This window comes from Scyliorhinus canicula, chromosome 20, assembly GCF_902713615.1.
Source record: "Scyliorhinus canicula chromosome 20, sScyCan1.1, whole genome shotgun sequence".
In the NCBI taxonomy this organism is placed as follows: Eukaryota; Metazoa; Chordata; class Chondrichthyes; order Carcharhiniformes; family Scyliorhinidae; genus Scyliorhinus; species Scyliorhinus canicula.
This window is the reverse complement of record NC_052165.1, coordinates 28,009,158-28,017,299: the sequence shown is the minus strand read 5'-3', so window position 1 is coordinate 28,017,299 and position 8,142 is coordinate 28,009,158.

Genomic DNA, 8,142 nt, shown 5'->3' with positions numbered 1-8,142 from the left:
AGGCAGGGATGTTCAAGATTCTATAGTCTTTACTTATGCATTTTGGGTGATGGTGGAACCATCAATTCTACGGACACGTGCTTGTAGGATTAGAATAGCGGTTTTAATATACTTACAACAGAGCCAGCCTGTTAGCCGTTGAACTTTCGGTGAACTGGTTGGCTGACTCTGTGGCACGGATCTTTATACAGCAGCTCCAGGGGGAGGAGTTCTGGGCGGAGCCAAGGGGGGAACCCAGTACAAACTCTCGAGTACTCCCAGAGCTACTCCCCCTGGTGGTCAGGTAGTGCAACAGCACTTACAATATTGATACATATATATACTTGGAACAGAGTGACATTGGTAACTATAATACCGTGTGAATCTCATTCACCACATTCACCCCCTGTGAAAAAAATAGAGTCCGGCAGGGGGGTGGTGGTGTTTCACAGAGTTAGTCTGTCCGGTGGACGAATTGTTCGTTTCGATCTGCGGAGCACCGGGGTTGCAGCCTCTTGCGGTGGCTGGGTGGGTGTTGAGAGCTGGGGTACGATGGCAGACTCCGGGGCGGGTCTCGTCCAAACTTCATACATCTCTGGCTCGACCAGAGACTGGGGGCGCTGGGGGTGGGCTGGTGCTGGCGCGTGGAACCGGTAGGGCAAGCTTGCGGAATCGGGGGAGCGAGGGGGCGGCAACATAGGGAATGGGGTAAGGGGTTCCTCAGTGGGGGTGGGGGGGGGGGGCTGGATCCAGCGGGTGCCAGGTCCCGAAGGGATACTGTGTCCTGGCGACCGTCCGGGAACTCCACGAATGCATACTGGGGGTTGGAATGGAGGAGGCGCACCTTTTCAACAAGGGGATCAGTTTTGTTAGTGGAGGGGAGTGGCCCTTTGAAATCGATTGCAAGGCGTTCAAAGGGCCTAGAAGCCTTGACCAGGTGGGCCTTGTCTGGTCTATAGAAGTGCGGTTTGCACTCTGCACAGATTGGGCAGTCCCTGGTGACCGCTTTTACCTCCTCGTTGGAGAAAGGCAGGTTTCGGGCTCTGATGTAGTGGGCGAGCCGGGTGACCCCTAGATGGCAGAGGTCATCGTGGATGGCTTTCAGACGGCTGATCTGCGCGCTGGCGCATGTCCCACGGGATAGGGCATCCGAGGGCTCGTTGAGCTTCCCCGGTCGATATTTAATATCGTAACTATAGGTGGAGAGTTCGATCCTCCACCGAAGGATTTTATCATTTTTTATTTTGCCCCTTTGCGAGTTGTCAAACATAAAGGCAACCGATCGTTGGTCGGTGATGAGGGTGAATCTCCTACCTGCGAGGTAGTGCCTCCAGTGACGAACAGCCTCCACGATGGCTTGTGCTTCCTTCTCGACAGAGGAGTGTCGGAGTTCTGAAGTGGATAGGGTACGGGGGGAAAATGCAACGGGCCTCCCTGCCTGATTTAAAGTGGCTGCTAGAGCTACCTCTGAGGTGTCGCTCTCAACCTGAAAGGGAGTGGATTCATCCACCGCCCGCATGGCTGCTTTGGCAATGTCCTCCTTGATGCAGCTGAAGGCCTGGCGCGCCTCAGCAGACAGGGGAAATCGTGTGGCCTTAAAGAGTAGGCAGGCTTTGTCCGTATATTGAGGGACCCACTGGGCGTAGCATGAATAGAACCCCAAGCACCGTTTGAGGGCCTTGGGGCAATGAGGGAGGGGGAGTTCTAATGCGGTCCGGGTCTGGGCCCAGGACTCCGTTCTCCACGACGTAGCCGAGGATGGCCAGTCTGTTTGTGCGGAAAACGCATTTCTCCTTGTTATAAGTGAGGTTTAATTTCTGTGACGTCTGGAGAAAACGGTTGAGGTTGGCGTCGTGGTCCTGCTGGTCATAGCCGCAGATGGTAACATTGTCCAAATACAGAAACGTGGCCCGCAGCCGGTACTGGTCTACCATTCGGTCCATTGCTCGTTGGAACACCGAAACCCCGTTAGTGACGCCGAAGGCAACCCGGAGGAAATGGAAGAGACGGCCATCGGCTTCGAACGCCGTGTAGTGGCGGTCCTCCGGGCGGATTGGGAGCTGGTGGTATGCAGACTTCAGATCCACCGTGGAAAATAGCTGATATTGGACGATCTGGTTAACCATGTCTGCAATTCTGGGGAGGGGATACGCGTCTAGGAGTGTAAAGCGATTTATAGTCTGGCTATAGTCGACGACCATGTGAAATTTTTCCCCGGTCTAGACGACCACCACCTGAGCTCTCCAGGGACTATTACTGGCCTCTATGATCCCCTCACTGAGCAGCCGTCAGACCTCCGATCGGAAAAACACCCTATCCTGTAGGCTGTATCGCCTGCTGCGAGTAGCTACTGGCTTGCAATCTGGAGTGACATTGGCGAAGAGAGGAGGGGGGGCGATGTGCAGCGTGGCTAGGCTGCAGATAGTGAGTGGGGGCAGGGGCCCGCTGAAGCTGAGGGTGAGGCTCTTGAGGTTGCACTGGAAATCCAAGCCTAATAAGAGTGGCGCGCAGAGGTCAGGCAGGACATAAAGTTTAAATTTTGAATAATTAGCGCCTCGAATTGTGAGCGTAGCGACGGTGCGTCCTTGGATTTGGACTGAGTGGGAGCCCGAAGCGAGGGCGATAGTTTGGCTCACAGGAAAAATAGGAAGCGAACAGCGTCTTGCCAGCTTTGGCTGTATAAAGCCCTCGGTGCTCCCGGAGTCAAAGAGGCATGGCGTGCTGTACCCGTTAATCTGGACCTCCGCCATCGAACTTCGTAGGTGCTTGGGGCGGGATTGATCTAGGTTCACCGCGTTGAGTAGCGGGCCGCGTGATGTGCCCGGGAAAGTCGTAGTCTTCTGAGTGGCGTCCGGTCGAGAAGATGCCGGTACGTTCTAGCGAGCTTGATGCCGGATCGCTGCGCTGAGTTGCGGGCCGCGTGATGAGTGCCCAGGGAAGTCGTAGTCTTCAGATGAGCTTTCTGAGCATGCAGATGCAGATGGGGCCCATGAATCGCACGTGGTGAGCGGCGAGGAAGATGGCGCCCAAGATGGCGGCCCCCATGAGTCGCACGTGCCCGGCCGCATGGTGGGGGTTTGCCAAGATGGCGGCCCCCATGGATCACACGTGGTGGGAGGGGGCGGAGTCGGGGCATAGGCCGCAGCGTTTCGGGCCCCGCGGGCCCGCTGGTATTGGGAGCGATTTGTTCTCTCTACTGGGGAGTTAGAAACTGGGGCCCTTTTGGCGAGGCACACTCTGGCATAGTGGCCTTTCTTCCCGCAGCTGCTGCAGGTCGTGGATCAGGCTGGGCAGTGCTGCCGCGGGTGCTGGCTTTGGCCACAGAAATGGCAGGCTGGGGCCGCTGAGTAGCTGGCTGGAGCAGCTGAGTAGCTGGCTGGGGCAGCAGAGTAACTGGCTTTGGCAGCGCGGTAGCTGGGGTGCCGTGCGGCACAGGCCTGGGGGGATTGTTGGTCGGGGGTCCACGATGAGGTTGCGGGGTCCGCGGGAAACGAGGTGAGGCTGCAGAAGGAGACTTCCATAGTGGTAGCAGCCTCCACAGTAGTGTCTAAGTCCTGGGCCCCCTTTTCTAGCGCACATAGTTAGATCTAAGGCCCGCTACGAAAGCGTCCCGCACAGCAAGCTCCCTATGTTCAGCCGCGGTAACGGCTTGATAATTACAGTTATGAGAAAGATTGTTCAGTTCCTGTACAAATTCGGCTAGCGTTTCTGTAGGCCGCTGACGGCGAGTCGTAAACACGTGACGTGCATAAACCTCGTTAATGGGCCTAACCTAAATTTTGTCCAATATCGCCAGCGCTGCGGTGTAAGAACCGTCCGGATTTAGCTGTGTGGAGATTCTGTGGCTTACCCTCGCATGCAGTAGGCTGAGTTTTTGTTCCTCCGTTGTTCCAGCGGTGCTGGCTTCTGCCAGGTAGGCCTTAAAACTTCTCAGCCGGTGGGAAAAAATTTCCTTAGCCTCTGCATCCTGCGGGTCGAGTTCTAGGCGTCCAGGCTTGAGGGCTGCTTCCATGATTTACTTTGACTGTTTCGTAAGTATATTAACTTGCTGGAACTATTAATTCTACGGATACGTGCTTGTAGGATTAGAATAGCGGTTTTAATATACTTACAACAGAGCCAGCCTGTTAGCCGTTGAACTTTCGGTGAACTGGCTGGCTGACTCTGTGGCACGGATCTTTATACAGCAGCTCCAGGGGGAGGAGTTCTGGGCGGAGCCAAGGGGGGAGCCCAGTACAAACTCTCGAGTACTCCCAGAGCTACTCCCCCTGGTGGTCAGGTAGTGCAACAGCACTTACAATATTGTTACATATATATACTTGGAACAGAGTGACATTGGTAACTATAATACCGTGTGAATCTCATTCACCACAGGTGAGGCATTTGCTTTGTATTGTTCTTTGACCTCCAGTGTTTGAAAGTCTTTTATACAATATTTTCTTTTACCTACTAGGCTGGTGAAAAGAGAGATTAATCAAGATTGAATAGTCATGACCTGGAAGTAGAAGGGGTGATAATAAATAATTTCCAAATTAAATTGGAAAGGCCCCTGAGGGAACTAAACTTTCAGGATTACGGGGATAGAGAAGGTAAAAGGTAAGGTTAGGTCGCATAGCCCCAGATGACCATAGGCTGCTTTTTCTTTGATGGGGAGAGCAGACTAGTGGTGATTTAACCTGAGGATCACTGCACCTTAGGTGAGGGGCAAGGTTGAGAAGTTGGGGCCTTCATGAATAACCTCATGATCATAGAACAGCAGAGCGCAACTGACTGAGTTGCTGTACAGAAATCCATGACTCAAAAGGCCAAATGGTCACCTCCTGTTTTGTAATAAGACCATAAAACATTAGAGTAGAGTTAGGTAATTCGGCCCATCGGGTCTGCTCCATTATTCAATAATGGCTGATATGTTTCTCATCCTCATTCTCCTGCCTTCTCCCCATAACCCCTGATCCCCCTAATGACTCTACATGATTCTAAGACTTTAAACTTCTCTAACTAATGGTTTTATTAGCGTTAGTGCAGAAGACGTTTATAGAGATACGTGCAATCGTTAAATCAGTAATGCAATTTGAAATTTATAAATGGCTGATTCTTATGATTCATGAATATGGAAGGCTAATCCTCAGCTGACACCCTGCATGTGAAAAAGTTAATAATCCACCAACATCCTGAGTCTTGGCCCTTCTGATCTGACCCACGCAGTGAGCACTGGTCAGTCTTGTAGAACATCTCTTACATCATATTTGCTGACAATCATAACTTCTCAGTAATTTTCCATTGTCCTTTCCCCACATTTGTGCAAATGAGAACTACTGAAGGTGTCAGGGACTTTTTTGGTTCTGTGACGGTCTCTCAAAGTCTTTTTTGCATACAACTATCCAGACAGTTTGTGCAACAGCATCAGAGTTTAGTCATGCCTCCCAGCATGCCATTGTAAACAGCCATTTTCGTAGTCTTTTACTGCAAACTTAATTCCTTTAGAAGGCAATTAAACAAGTTAAAGTCCAAAAATCCTTCACTTTCTTCTGTTTCAATAACTAATAAGGACACTTATTCAAATATATTCCAACAGAGCACCATACATGGTTTCATCTGGCATTACTATACCATTTTGGTCAGGAAATTTGCTTTCCCTTTGAATGTTGACTGGCCTACTGTGTAATTTCCCTTTATTTTTAGGTTGTTTTATTTCCAGCATTTGCAGAATTTGTTTTAAAATAATTCAACATTTCAATTGTTTTGTTGAGAATTGCTAATTCTCCATGATAGTCTGGAATGTACAGGAATTAAAAATGTTAATCTTCTAGACAATATTACAAGCAAGAAAATCTGAGAAGTATTAAAAAATATATTATTTTTTAGCTTCCTTAGAATCCCTACAGTGCAGAATGCGCCACTTGGCCCAACAAGTCTGTACTGACCTTTCAGAAGAGCATTCTACCCATGTCCACTCACCTGTCCACCCGCCCTATCCCCATAACCCCATAACTGTACATCCCTGGACACTGAGGGGCAATCTAGCATGACCAATCCACCTAACTGATACATCTGGGCAGCACGGTAGCACAAGTGATTAGCACTGTGGTTTCACAGCGCAAGGTTCGATTCCCTGCTGGGTCACTGTCTGTGCGGAGTCTGCACGCTGTCTCCGTGTCTGCGTGGGCTTCCTCCGGGTGCTCCGGTTTCCTCCCACGGTCCAAAGACATGCAGGTTATGTGGATTGGCCATGATAAATTGCCCTTAGTGACTAAAAAAAGGTTAGGAGCGGTTATTGGGTTACGGGGATAGGGTGGAAGTGAGGGCTTAAGTGGATAGGTGCAGACTCGATAGGCCGAATGGCCTCCTTCTGCACTGTATGTTCTATGTATCTCTGGACGGTGGGAGGAAACTGGGCCACCCACGTAGACAAACTCCACACAGTTACCCAAGGCCGGAATTGAATCTGGGTCGTGACGCTGTGAGGCAGCAGTGCTAACCATTGCGCTACACCCTTTTGTTTTATATTTTCATTGATAAATTATAAATATTTTGAAGATTGAGGTTAGGGGGCAGGAGGGAAACTGTTTACCTGGCTCTGTGGTTGGAAATGGGAATGTGGGGGGGTCCATGGGATGATTCACCCAGGAATATATTTGAACAGAGTTGGTGGCCCTCCCAATGACACACATGTCCAGTCCACTGCTCCGAAAGATTACACCCCCCCCCCCCCCCCAGAGATATTATGATGCCACTGTGGTGCACATTCCAAATTTCTGCAACAGTGCTAATGAAGATCTTGAATTCAGGGTTTACTGACTTCAACCTGCAACTTTACCATTAATCATTTGTCAGTTGCAAGTTTAGGGGAGGTGGTAGTAGTAGTAATCCAGAGACCCAGGGCACTCCTCTGGGATTCCGGGTTCGAATTCCACCATGGCGGATGGTGAAATTTGAATTCCATAAAAAATCTGGAATTAAAAGTCAAATGATGACCATGAAACCGTTGCCGATTGTTGTAAAAACCCATCTGATTCACTAATGGCCTTCAGGGAAGGAAATCTGCCGTCCTTACCCGGTCTGGCCTACATGTGAATCCACAGCAACATGGTTGACTCTTAACTGTCCCCCACTTAAATGCCCTAACAAGCACCTTAGCAGAAGCGTAATTAGGGATGGGCAACAAATACTGACCCAGTCAGTGAAGGCCACATCCCAAGTATGAATAATAAAAATTAGGAGGGGAGGGGAAAATTACCCAGTTATTTTGTCTTTTATATGCCACAAATTTGATTTCCAAACGGGCCATCACTTCTAACAAAGAAAGGTAGGAGCAAATGCTCCAACCGGCATAATATTGAATTTCCCTTGAGGGCGAGATTATTCTCACTGTAGAACTCTTGTTTAATCGTCTGATGCAATTTCTGGCGGTTTTTACCATCGGACAGAATATTGCAACAAATGGTGCGATTTGCTGCAAGACAATAATAAATTGTAATTAGACTTTGAAATGCATTTTTACGAGATAGCAAAGCAACTTGTTGAAACCTGATGGGTGCAGATGCGTTTCGATTTAAAAATGGGAGTCACTGTGTAGATGTATCGCAATCTCATGTGTGTTCCGTGGGTGTTAATATGTCTGGCTGATTTTGATCATGTCATTCCCCTCCCAACATGTCCTTGGCAGCGTTCATTCCGCTGTATGCAAACACTCTGAGGAGCGGTCATGTGTGTAATCTGGTACACACACCCATTCCAGCGGGAACAGTCACCCGTTCCATAGGGAAATTGAACGAGGGAGCGGCTGCATGGTGACGCATGGATCTTGGGTCGACCGGGGGCGGTCATGAGCAATGGAGAGTTTTTTTTATGGGGCGGTGCAAATAACAAAACAGATGTAATTTTCCATACACGTGTTCACCGGCAAAGAAACATCTTAATTCACAATGTAAACAATAACTGGATGTACCGATATGTTGGGGGCCCTGATATTAGTATTTCTCTTTAGGGATCACCGGCTAGATTTGATAACAGTATCGGTATCCCTGTACCAGCTTGACTGACCCTTTCACGACTGCTAACAAATTTAATTTGTCACCTTTGTAGTTAATTTTCCCGCCTCTTCTGTAAAAAAAAGTTTAATTTATCATTTAAAGTGGGTTTGTTGATGGCGATCTTGGGATA